Below are 14,270 nucleotides of genomic sequence, written 5' to 3' on the forward strand. Positions count from 1 at the left end.
AAAATATGAGTGCTACATGGATATATTGGTTGCTTTATACATTTGGTTGTTTGTTAATTTTCCCCAAAGCCTTCCGTCTCATAGCCTGTCAATGGCTATCACAATTCCCTTTATGAAATTATATTTATAGGTCTTGAAATTTGCGATTTATAATCTCATTACTTCATATATAGATGGATTGTGTAAATGCAAATCGTATTTCTATTCAAATATTCATTTTCTGAAATTGACACCAAATAATGATCTACCATGAACAAAAGTAGGATTCTAGCAAACGCCTGCAGCAGCCACACCTGAATGGAACAGAGGTTGATTATAGATGATAAAGACAGAATATGAGTTTTCCCATTGCTATTCTTATTACTCTGTTATTGTATCATTTTTCTATTTATTTAACAACTTGTTTCACTGGTAATGTCAACTATTATTCGTATATTGTTAAAATATTGCCTACAGTAGTGATTAGAAAATATAAGCATTGGCATCCAATAGCTCAACCATTCACGTCTGTCGCTACAAGACAAACAGGCTTCACTGTGGTGTTACCAGACCATTTTCGTGAAACATAAGGGATAAATGAATATAGATAACTACATTCTGGAGAGCAGCATTGAAGTCTCTTAAATTATAGATAACTACTTACTGGTGAGGAGCATTGAAGTCTCTATGCATATAGATAACTACTTAATGGAGAGCAGCACTGAAATCTCTTTGAATATAGATAACTACTTGTTGGAGAGTAGCATTGAAGTCTCTATGAATATAGATAACTACTTACTGGAAAGCAGCATTGAAGTCTCTTTGAATATAGATAACTACTTACTGGAGAGTAGCATTGAAGTCTCCATGAATATGGAGAACTACTTACTGAAAAACAACATTTAAGTCTCTTTGAATATAGATAACTACTAACTGGAGATCAGCATTGAAGTCTCTATGAATATAGATGACTACTTACTGGAGAGCAGCATTGAAGTCTCCATGAATATAGATAACTACTTACTAGAGAGTAGCACTGAAGTCTCCAGTAGAATAGATAACTACTTAGTGGAGGCAGCATTGAAGTCTCCAGTAGTATAGATGACTACTTAGTGGAGAGCAGCATTTAAGTCTCCAGGAGTATAGATAACTACTTAAGGCAGCAATGAAGTCTCCAGTAGTATCGATAACTACTTAATGGAGGCAGCATTGAAGTTTCAGTAGTATATATAACTACTTAGTGGAGGCAGCATTGAAGTCTCCAGTAGTATAGATAACTACTTAGTGGAGGCAGCATTGAAGTCTCCAGTAGTATAGATAACTACTTAGTGGAGGCAGCATTGAAGTCTCCAGTAGCATAGATAACTACTTAGTGGAGAGCAGCATTTAAGTCTCCATTAGTATAGATAACTACTTAGTGGAGGCAGCATTGAAGTCTCCAGTAGCATAGATAACTAGCTACTTAGTGGAGGCAGCATTGAAGTCTCTAGTAGTATAGAAAACTACTTAGTGGCAAACAGCACTGAAGTCTCCAGTAGTATAGATAACTACTTAGTGGAGAGCAGCATTGAAGTCTCCAGTAGTATAGATAACTACTTAGTGGAGAGCAGCATTGAAGTCTCCAGGAGTATAGATAACTACTTACTGGAGGCAGCAGTGAAGTCTCAAGTAGTATAGATAACTACTTCATGGAGGCAGCATTGAAGTCTCAGTAGTATATATAACTACTTCATGGAGGCAGCATTGAAGTCTCCATTAGTATAGATAACTACTTAGTGGAGGCAGCATTGAAGTCTCCAGTAGTATAGATAACTACTTAGTGGAGGCAGCATTGAAGTCTCCAGTAGCATAGACAACCAATTAGTGGAGGCAGCATTGAAGTCTCCATTAGTATAGATAACTACTTAGTGGAGAGTAGCATTGAAGTCTCTAGTAGTATAGATAGCTACTTAGTGGAGAGTAGCACTGAAGTCTCCAGGAATATAGATAAGTACTCACTGGACAGTAGCACTGAAGTCTCCAGGAGTATAGATAACTGCTTACTGGAGGCAGCATTGAAGTCTCCAGGAGTACAGATAACTACTTACTGGAGGCACTTTATTTAGAAAACGTACAAGGGCCCACCAGAAAGGGAATCATCCCTGTGGAGGGCTGTACACAGAATGAAAGTAAGTGAACAAATTGATACTGGTGCTGCTGTTAAGCAAATCTGGTTTCTTTTAGCAGGAAAAGAGAATCAGTGATCAGTTGTTGAATGTGAGAAATCTCTGTTAAAATACAAATTGTGCAAAAGGGACAAACAAGAGACCATCCGTCGATGGTCCAAGTCATAACTACTTCTATTTGGAAACAAACCGACCACTACGAACCATACTATTTAAAATGAGATAAATCTCTGGCAGAAGTATACATCCACACTGGAGAGTAGCAGTATTAAAAGAGAGTACAAATGACCTAAACCAGGTAGCACTGATTGTATCACTCTTATAAATATTTGAGACCTTACAAATAATACCTATAATGCCCAACTTTCGTGCATGTGGCAGAAACTTGCATAAGATGTTTCTCAAACATTATATTCAAGTCAAAAGTTACACCTAGAATATTTAAAGCTTCGGACTCATTCAGCAAAGTTCCATCCAGCTGAAGGGGGAAGATGGGGCAGGAATTCAGTACAAGCTCTGCTAATCAACAGAGTTTTCATTTTCTGGAGTTCAGCCTCATACCACAACAACTACATCATTCCCTGACCGATCCATGTCCCAAGTCAGGCTGAGGGCAACTACATTTCACAAAAGTGCATACTTTACTACACCCACATCATTAGCATACTGAAAAATCTTGTTTTCCAGGCCAATAACCATATCACTTGTATACACTAAAAATAATACTGGCCCAAGAACACTGCCCTGTGGAACTCCTTACAAAACAGGTCTTTGTTCACTAAAGATCCCGTCCACAGCAACTCGCTGCTGCCTGCCTGTAAGGAAATCATCTTCAAGTAATTCTAAAACATATCCACCCACTCCAAGATATTGAAGTTAATAAATAAGTGCCTTGTGATTTACTAAATAGAAAGTGTTACCGAAATTACTCTGAATTACTCTGCACTCAAAACCCTAATCAAGGTTCCCTTGCAAATGGCATGTCAAGTCTAAAGAGCATCGCAGGTACCTAGCCGCTTCCTATATGCATTGTGACTACCAGCTAACAATCCTTTAGATTTAACATACTTATAGAGTAGCTTAAAATTTAAGTTTTACAGCAACTTTGCAGAGCACAAATAGAATGGAGACTGGCCTGTAGTTACTGCAGTCTGCAGATATGCAGGCACAGTATTGCTAAGCTTGCGCTCATCCGCAAAGACACTATATATTGTTAAAATTATAGAATCTACTCTACTTGGAAGAAACCACACTAGAATTTTTTTCATAAAACAAAGGGAAGAAACCATCAGGGTCATTTCTACCCCAGCTATCAAGATTATCCAGAATTTTTGTAACATCATCCTCAGCTGATTGATTTGCTTCAAAAGCTTGATGAAGCAGTTCAGCCTTTTCCCTAAGGCCAGTAGCCAATCTGCCATGATATTTAGTAGTGGTGGAATGGAATACTACAAACATGATCTAACGCTAGATGATGCCAGTTTGGTTCACCACAAATGAGGCAGAGTAATTCCTTCAAGTTTTCTCTTCAAGGAATTATTGTAATTTCTCTCGGTTGTATGATAAGCTCTAATCACAGCACAGTGAGACTCAACAAAAATAGTAATTTTCATTTGAACAATTTCGTCTTCAAGCGTTGAATTTGGTCAGTTTGTCATAGTAGGCTCATCTCCCTGTATCATCACACTATGGATGGTCATTTGTCCTGAATTTAGTGACCTTTCTAGGGACACATCTTATTCAAATAACCATCAGCATGTCATTTAACTACTACTCCAGATGAGGGTCTAGTATAGAATCTGAACTATTTAGTGCTTGACAAGCTTCAATAATTGTAATGCAATCACAACTGGCTGTGGATTTCAACCAGACTGTTTTTCCAATAATGGAATTAGGAATAGACTGCTTGAAAGATATGTCCGCTTCAATGACGCAATGATCAGAAGCGCTTATATACTCACACACGACATATTTGTTCATAATATTAGCTTCTAACATATTCTATAACTATCATACATATTAGTAACCTATATATAGTATCAATTGTAATGGTAATTCACATGCAATTATTTATTATTTGGTTACAGATACAGGTCTATATTTATTTTCATTCTTATGCTTATTAAAAAAAAGCTTTCCCGAATGCCCAAATATCTCAACCATTTGCCCGACATGTTATTTTTCACTTTTATTCTTGTTATTTATTTATTTATTTATTTATTTATTTATAGTTTTTTTATATAAAATAAAAATTCCTTTCCCTAATGCCCGAATATCTCGATAAATTTGCCCGAACTTCAGCCAATTCCCGGACCCGGGGGGACGGGGGGGGGGGGATTCCACCCCCCTTCCCTGACCGACACGCCTATATGCCGGCAAGTCTATTTTTACTTTTATTCTTGTTATTTATTCATTTTTATTATTATTTTTTTTTATATAAAATAAAAAATTCCTTCCCCGAATGCCCGAATATCGCGACCAATGTGCCCGAACTTTAGCCGATTCCCTGGCCCAGGGGGGCAATTGCCCCCATCCTGCCCCCATGGCCGGTACGCCTATGGATTTCTGTATATGGTAAATTTGTATTCTGTCGTTTCTCTAAATATTGAATCATCTTTTCCACCGACACTGAAGAGTTTATCAATCGTAAAGGTAGTTTAAAAATTTACGGCGGAGTCGAATGGCCTGTGATAAACCTGCCTGGATAAGGATTTACTACTGCAACCGTGCAAACAATCATTTGCATAGGACATAAAAGGGTAAATGTTGTCTGGACTGGTAAAGTTGGGGCAAATATCCTTCTCTAAGAAAGGTTTAGCTTTGTGGTTTATGTGGCACGTCACTAATGGGTACACTTTTACGTTGTTTAGAAATTTTCAAGTACTTTAAAGAGCTGTTCACTTTTTTGCGGCAGCGAAAGAGAATATTACACGTTATGCTTTACTCTGTATTTATAAAAGAACTGTAGCCACGTAGTCAGAAGACATATGAAAATTTAAAGACTTGTATAAAAATTACTTTTGGATGATGCTGTCTCAAGTCAGGGTAACATTGGTAAAAACTGTTGTGTACTGGCACTGCTGTCATGCAGATAGGGACGTATCTAAACATACTTGTAAAGTATTTACTTAAATGATATTGAGTTGAAGGAGGTCGAACCCTTCTTCCGAGGAAACAGTCTGTATTAGTTTAAAAATGTATCATCCACAGTTTTCAAGAGGAGTTTGTTCAAGCCTGCAAAAAAAAAAAAAAAAAAAAAAAAAAAATTGTAACTAAGATGAATATTCTATTATTACCAGTTTTAAATATTATACTTGTACTAGAAGTAAGGATTGGACCGGGGTGGGAAGGAAGGAATAAAGCACAGATGGGACGGTATTAACAAAATGCACATTTCAATGTCACACAAGATTTTCAAAATGTAATCAAATTCTTTCGGGTAAATGCAATCACAACGTAATTCTTACTTTTTTGACAGTTTTTTCTCTTCATGGTTCAATCACAAAACTAACCGTGAATATAAATACTAACTTTAATAATTCTACATCATCAAGAAGCCATTTTTAATCTTAAGTGGCATTTAAATTAAGGCTTTTAACCATCTTGACACTAAGAAGACCCGAGAGGAACTGCGCGTTACTTGTTGTATATAGTTTCTTGTTGGTAAAGAAACAGCTTGGATGGTTGTTACTGTAAGCTGCTCTGACATTCTTTACGAACGAGGGTTGTTTAATAAACAAAATAGTCAGTTATCTTACTAACTCGATCATTTGGCCGGTGGTAAGGTAAATATGTTCTTCACAAAAGGAAATAAAATGTTTTATATCTTACTGTGACTCCCCTTTACTTTTCTTATGAACAGGCGATGGGGAAAGTGAAATAAAATGATTCGCAGTATTTATCGTACGAATGAAACTTTTTAAATTGAAAAAGATTAAATTTAACTTACGTCCAATATCGTAACGTAAACGGTTATACCTTAATATTCATTTGCAATGCTGAATCAGGATGGGAATTTGGATAAAACAATGACCTACATTACAACAATATTTATCGAGTACCTTCAAACTAGATAAAATGCAGTCTGTTGGAATGGGACATTGCAATATACTGCCATTTGCTTGCAATAAGGCAATATTACAAGCAAGGCAAAAATGTCCAAAAAATATTTTATGATTCACGACTAGTAAAAGCTGAAGACTGAAATAAATTTCCAGGCAGGGTGGTTCATTTGGACCGTCGCTAGATGGGTCATTTACTCGGTAATTACAGAAAGTCCTGAGTTCTGAAAAGCTTTGGAGAAGTGTAAAAGTAATTTTAAAGAGAAGGCAACATACTATTTGCTCAGCAGCTATTCATGAAAGACCGGTAGCATATGTCGTCTATGAGATTTAAAATGGATCAAATTACCTATATTCTTTTCTTCAATGCTGTTTATTATCTCTTTCACTTGGGGTAGCCTATGATGTATGATAAATACTATAAGCACGTATATTATGACGGATTTATGTAAACCTCTGTAAATAATTTGTCACTCACAGTTACTGAGTAAAGAAATGATGTCGAACCCAACTTCGGTAAAAATATTTGTTTGCACTTTCGATAGAGATATGAATGCAAAGGACGTGGTGCCGAATCCTTATCGTTTAGCTTTCCGGAGACCTGTCTGTCTGTCTGTCTGTCGGCGAGTGAACAAGGAAGACAACTTGAAGTAATTATCTTTTTAGTCCTTATAAGGAAGGCATTCACTCTCAGGGTTAGCAATTATGGAGATAATTTTCCAACAATTCTAGAGACATTTTTCAAGGATTATGCCGTAATCCCGAAAAGTATTCTCTGACAGCAATGTGATCATGTTGAGAAACTGCATCGACTGTCGATTATTATTTTGTTTGTTTGTATGGGGTTTTAACGTTGCACGGAACCAGTGGTTATTCAGCATCGGGACCACCGGCTTTACGTGACTTCCGAACCACGTCCAGAGTGAACTTCTATCACCAGAAATACACATCTCTCACTCCTCAATGGAATGCCCGAGAATCGAACTCGCGGCCACACAGGTGGCAGGCCGACACCATACCGACCACGCCACCGAGGCGCTTCATTTACTTTGTTAAAAACTGATTCAGTTGATTGCTCGATGTGGTGAAGAATAATCGACTCTTATACAACAAGTAACTCCACAGGACATGGGAAGAAATGACTTGACTTAGGATCGGTTAACTTTCGCAAGTGGCATAAAGCGTTTAAGCTTTCGAGCATGATAACTTCATGATGCGATCCTCCAAGGGTCTCATTCGCACAAGAATCATCTCTTGCAATCCTGACAGTTCATATTTTTTCCTGGCTGGGCTAAGAATAAATGCCAAGGTCAGTCGTGAAGACCCACTTGAGGAAATATGATATAATGGGCATACGTATATCACAGTACTTTTATCTTGCTAAGTCAGTCTACGTGTAACCAACTACATTAAGATGTTATGGGCATAGTTCTCAAAAAGTTTAAGTCGTAAAAAATGTTTAAAAAGAAATAAATAAGTGAAAAGGGGCGGATAAGTACTTAATAGGACTAAAATCAAAATGATGTAATAATATTACCAGTGAATTAGAAAGATCCGTTAACGACATAACACCGAATAACATCATCCAGGTACGGATTCAACCTACCAACAGACAGAATGATAAATATTCACTTCGATTAGAAGATGTACGAATTTCACAGCACAGGAATCCAGACATCGTAAAAGTATGCTAGCCTTTGCATCATTAACGAATCTAATTAATAGGTTTATCCGGCCATTCTTTCTCCTAACATTTGAGAAATATTTTGTAGACCTTTTACATATAATGTATAAAAGTCAACACTACAAGTTCGAAAACACTTCAGTTCAATGATTAACTGAATTATGACTGACTTCAGGTTGACAGGACAAAGGGATTCCTGTCCCTCAAAACCCCTTATTCCCAGCCCCTTCTCTTGTTCCCTTTCAACACTCATACTGCCACGGATACGAGTGCTTCGTAATGGTGAAGAAGGCAGTTCGAGAATTGAGAGCTCGGTAAAACAGTTGTAGAGCGGGGAGCATATCTTGCTGATGTAGTAGTGCGCGCGACTTGTCATTGATATTAGTGCGACCATCCTTGACGGTTATGGTGCTCCTCACCCTTCTTCAAGACAAGGAAAAAAAAGGCTTTCCTCATTAAAACATCGTTTTTTGTTACCAAGACGATTTAATGCCCGACAAATTGCAGTCTTGAGTGTATGATATACCATTTCAAGATACCAGTCGGCGAAGGAGAGTTTGAAATAGGAAGGGAAACCACCGATTACAAAGTTGAGTGCATTAAGTTTAACAATAAACTTCCCGAACTTATCAAAAACCTGAAACGATGGGCGTGAATAAGGAAAATGTGTTGGGAGTAGCATACTGCAACAGAGGTTATGAGTCAGAAAACAACTTGGACCCAAGAATCGAAGAAGAGCCAGAAAGGAATGCCATCGAAACAAAATGCAACGTCGCAGACAAGTGCTTGCGAACAGGCCACGCAAGTAGCCGTGAAAACAAAGACCAACTGCCGTCACTCAGCTCTGCGGATAATGATAATAAAGGACCAAAGCCACCTACGAAAGCCAAGGGAGAGGAAGAGGAAGATGAATTACCAGATGGAGGGTGGGGGTGGATCGTGGCCATTGGAGGATTTCTCGGACAGGTAATTGATAATTAATTACGCGTGAGTGCCTTTCACTTGGATTCCAAAGATACGGATGTAATCGTGGCTCTGCTGCTGTCATTTTGAGCTAAATGAACGGAAAGATAATTATTTACATAAATGATAAAACACCCATTTAGGGAATCGTTTATCCAGCAGGTAGTCGACTATGGTGGGTTGAAACCTCGTTAGGAAAAGGAAGGGTGACCTCCTCCCTTTTCCTACGCTGAGAAATTGGAAGGAGAGCCAACTCCTTCTGGAGCCACCTTTATATGGGGGAAGGAACACACACACACACACACACACACACACACACACACACGAACATTTAGATAATACTTTTGTCCTCTCGTGGATTTGAACCAGCGCATAGAGGAGAAATCAGGAATGCATTCCCCTTAGGTTAATTAAAGGACATTTGTAGCTCAAGACTTGTATATGAAACACGGCGTGATAAAAATTCATTCACACATATATTATATAATATATACATGTATGTACATGTATGTATGTATATGCATACCATACTCTTACTTCCCGTTTCACGCGAGTAATTCAAGGATGAAGTTGTTAGCAACAGACTTGCTTCATAGATGTTCAAGGAACTCAACGTGCCGACGACGTCTAACCTTTCTTGATGGTCACCAATCCAGGCACTGATCAAAGCCAACGTTACTTACTGATCAAAAGACCAGCGGTAAAACCGAACGCGCGAACGAGTATCTCTCTCTCTCTCTCTCTCTCTCTCTCTCTCTCTCTCTCTGCACTGCTATGCCACTAAAAACGTCACTGGAATTTTAATTTCCTAATATATTTAGAAACGCGTTTCACTAAAACTTTTGACTGTTTTTGAGGCTTATTTATTTACAATAAACCTCTTTCTGAATAATCAGTACTGATAACTACAAAATTTTTTGCAACCTCACTTAAAAATGTGTGTGTGTGTGTGTGTGTGTGTGTGTGTGTGTGTGTGTGTGTGTGTGTGAGAGAGAGAGAGAGAGAGAGAGAGAGAAGAGAGAGAGGATATTTGAAGGGTAGTATGTTACTCTAATCATCTAATGCAATCTCATCTTGATCTCAGACGCTGAAGGTCGAGGTCGACCTTGGCAGCCAATAGCCAAGAAACAGAAGAGATTCTTACTCTCTCTCCCCCCCCCCTCTCTTTCTCTCTCCCTTATTCGGAGTCACTGTTATGTCCTGCTACTGACACGACTTCACTGGTTTGATGAGCTAACGGAATTCAAACGATGATGCAAGTATCCGAGTACTGTATTTTCTGAAAGTCATCTTTAGGAGTACGTTTATTGTTTTGTAAGTGGCATGTTGTTGCCAGGCAAAATTTACCATGAAAATCCATTAAAGCAAGACGAATTAGTTTCAGAATGCAAAAAAAAAGAAAAACAAACAAACAAGCACCGGAACTGTACACGCTTTCATCGTTTTTGGACCCGACCATATACTATGATTATTTAAATTCAAAACCGAATTCTGCAGCATCCTTATATTTTCATTCATTTTAGAATATGGTTAGTGTGTGATTGGCTAGCTGAATTTATAGATCAACTGAGTCACCTCTTTCTGTTCCATCATCAATTAAGCAAAGTCACTGATCAACACAGATTGCAACTGATGAGCACTAACAAATCTCCTCAGTCAACATGAAACACGGATCGGTTATATAAAACTTCATTATAAAAGCTCCTGCGTCTCATGTCTAGTGTTCTGTATCAGGATCTCGCCATAACCTCAAAATTGTTTCCAGAGGCTTAGTCATCCTTTTTTTTTTTCAACGGTAATTTTCCTTTCCAACGCATTTAACGAAATGTGTGCGTTTTAAGTTGGAAGAATATAAGGAAATGGGAAAATTGTACTGTTCTAGTTCAGTTCCAGCAAGGACGTATCAGCAACGGAACTGTTAAGCCTGCTTTTTAAAGTAATAAAAAGATGTTGTGGAATGTCGGAGCATTTACCATAACGTTCACATTACAAAGAGAAGTTCAAGCTCTTTCGAAAATATCCTCCTATAACAGTTATTAAAGGCAATGCGTTGTTTAGCTACCCTTGTATTATCTCTGCGTTTCACACAGATACTCAACCGGAAACGGTCTCCTCCACGTCCAGACTTCGCGTTGAAAACCAGACTCAATAACTCACTAAGGGCCCTCGTCCAGACAAGCGGACTGCTGACGGTGCGCCACGTCCCTGGTATAGGAACTTGGCGTCTCGACCCGGGTACACATCCTTTGGTTTGGCGAAGTTCTCTTTCTCTCCACTGCAAGATATAGAAATTTTCATTTACCTCCGTGTTTCCCTGATTCCTACCGCTTTCTGCAATTACAAATGTTTCTTCACTGTTCGCCTTAGGGTCAGACCTCACCCTTCGTTTCACCGCCTCTTTCTTGCTTTCAACAAGCTTTTCCTTGTAATAATAATAATAATAATAATAATAATAATAATAATAATAATAATAAATATAAGATGCACATAAACACTGAAGTTGTCTAGACATTCGAGCTCTTTTAGTTTTAAATGCTTATGAAGTCGTGTAATACACCTGCGCTTCTAATATAGCCAGGACTTGCAATTACATCTTAGCGCTCCTCATAGCGTGAGTTGTTCAGCCAAAGGAAGGTATTCACTACCAATATTTCTCATCGAGCGTACAAGCTCATTATCTAAAAGATATTGCATTACAATTCCTCTTACTCTGAGAATATTTAAGAGTTTTTTTCTAATTCTTTTTACTGTAAATATCATCCGTCAGTAGTTTTTCTAACTTGAAGTGGGCATCGGGCTAAAATGATTTCCACTTGAATCTCGTAACAATTTACAGTCATAACTTGCGCTAGTTTGAGCCAGGGTGCTTCTACACAACGATTATGCGCATTCACTAGAAAGCCACAGAATTCCTTCTGGCACAAAGTGTACCCATCCGCATCGTTTCATGTCCTCTGTAGTCAATGAGAAAAGTAATTTTTCCTTTACTACAAACAACTCTCTCTGAGAAACAAATAATCTTGAATGTAGTATTCTACGTAACGCGTTGGCGACTCACTTGTTAAAGAGTAGAATGATTATAGGAATGATTCTAGTAGATACGGCGAAACGTAAACGACTGGCCAATAGAAAGACTTCAGAGTTTTCTTCAAGGTTATGATACAAGGGGGAGGGAAAAAACCGTTCCTTGTTTCAAGGCTGATCTTCAATTCATGAAAATGTGTAGTAGGCAAAGACAAATTCTTTGTACAGCGTTTACTTTAAAGCCATTTGAAGTTACTGACATTCCAATTTCTGATACTGCTCGAGCGCCCAGTTTTCGTTTGCTATCACTGCAAAAATTTTTCCTAGATATCACGTACCACGACAACTACGGTCAGCATACAGTGTCATTTACCCTTCAAAAGAAATAAAAAAAGTTTTCGTTTTACTTTCTATTCTTTGACGAATCAATCTCTTATGTGATTTTCATATTACCTAATTAGATTTTTCTCGTACCGCGATTCAGAAGTTCGCACGCGTTCATGAGAGTTAAATTTCAGCGTTAAGATAACACTAACTTTCAGATTCAGAAACTTAATATTTGCTTTACTCGTTTGGTTTTGGTCTGAATTCCTTACCTTTCAAAAATATGGACGTGTCTGGTAAAAATTTAATGATGAAAGCAAGACTCCAAATATATGTGATAATTTATAAAGACATTCCAAAGACTCATAGAGAATCTTTTGAATCTTCATGGAGAATCGTTTTGAGCAGTGAAATCTCTATGTTAATCTTGCAATTTATTCAGATTCTTATCTTAACCTTTCAATGATGACCTGTACTCGCTTAAATATTTGAGCATAGTTCCACTGTAGATCCACTGTAGCCCTCATGATAGCCTGAGTTCATGGCTGAAACGGTTGTAAGCAGGCAAGAATAAAATGATGGAACAATATAGCAACAATTTTCACCTTTTCCTTCAGAGTTTTCGACTTACGGCTAAGAAGAGATTCAAAAGCGTTCCTTAAATGTATTATATATATGTGTGTGTGTGTGTGTGTAGAATCTACTGGTCACTTTTTTTACCAGATACTTTTGCAACTGTAATAGCCACAATGCCCTCTTAACTTCTTGAATTCTTTGCTCTTTTCTGGATGCCCTTGGATGGGCATTGTGGCTATTACAGTTGCATATATACATACATACATCATACATACATATATTATATATATATATATATATGATATATATATAATATATATATTGCTACTGGAAGGGGAAACATAGTCAAACTATTTACTTCGAGCTGGAGTGTTCATTTTCATAGTCTATTTTTATCTAAATTTTTTTGTATGGTGGTGGCCCTGATCTTTATGTAGCACTGGTTCTAACACTAGCGCTTCTGAGATATCAGTATTACCATGACAATATATATATATATATATATATTATATATATATATATATATACGTTATAGTATATATATATATATATTGTAATATATTGGTATATAATAATCATATATATACATATATATATATATAATATAATATATATATATATATATATATATATATATATATATATATATATATAGTGTATGAAAGAACTGTCGGCAGTAAATAAATAAAAGGAGTAGCATAACTACGATTTTTGTCTTTTACCCATAACTTTAGTCTTGAAGGTATATATCATATTAGACTGGAGAGAGCTTGTCTTAATAAAAAATACCACAAGTGCACACACACACATATAGATAAAATAAATTTGCCCGGTCTCTCTTATATTGCAGATGATGGTCAACACCATTACTCCATGTTTTGGGATACTTTACTCGAAATTTCTGTTGAGCCTGGGGACCTCCGCAATTTTCTCCTTTTGGATTTTCAATCTGTTGGGATTTACGATGACGCTATCGGGTATTTTCATAAATGCCCTCGTCGATGAATTTGGATTCAGTCCACAGCCTTCTTGGGCACCTTCATGATATTCACGGGAGTTGTTGTTACTGCGTTCGCTGAGTCGCCATGGATTCTTCTCATCTTTATCTCCTTCATCAACGGTAATCATAAGTGTTTTCTTCTTCAGACCATTAAAGCTTTCTTAATTAAGTGGCAATTAAAAAACTGTTTGTAGCGTAAATAGTAGGTATACATGGCTACTGAAACAAATATATATGAAATAAATGGGAAAGATAGGGACCGCTTTTTTTCACCATCTCTGTTTTTCGGCTATACCACAATCTCATTACAAATTATATGTATGTATATATATATATATATATATATAATATATATATATATATATATATATATAGATATATATATATATATATATATATATATATATATATAATATACAATGCATTCTTTTATTACAGGTGCAGGTAAAAGGGGAGACGGTTTTGTTTACTGTACTTCATGACATTAATGGACT

General features: G+C 37.1%; 1 long non-coding RNA gene across 3 annotated transcripts in view; it reads right to left on the reverse strand.

The window, feature by feature from the left end:
* The window catches only part of LOC135221946 (uncharacterized), a 407,988-nt gene that overhangs the window by 50,715 nt on the left and 343,003 nt on the right, over nt 1-14,270 (reverse strand). The window lies entirely within an intron of this gene.

Source organism: Macrobrachium nipponense, chromosome 11, assembly GCF_015104395.2.
Source record: "Macrobrachium nipponense isolate FS-2020 chromosome 11, ASM1510439v2, whole genome shotgun sequence".
Classification (NCBI taxonomy): domain Eukaryota; kingdom Metazoa; phylum Arthropoda; class Malacostraca; order Decapoda; family Palaemonidae; genus Macrobrachium; species Macrobrachium nipponense.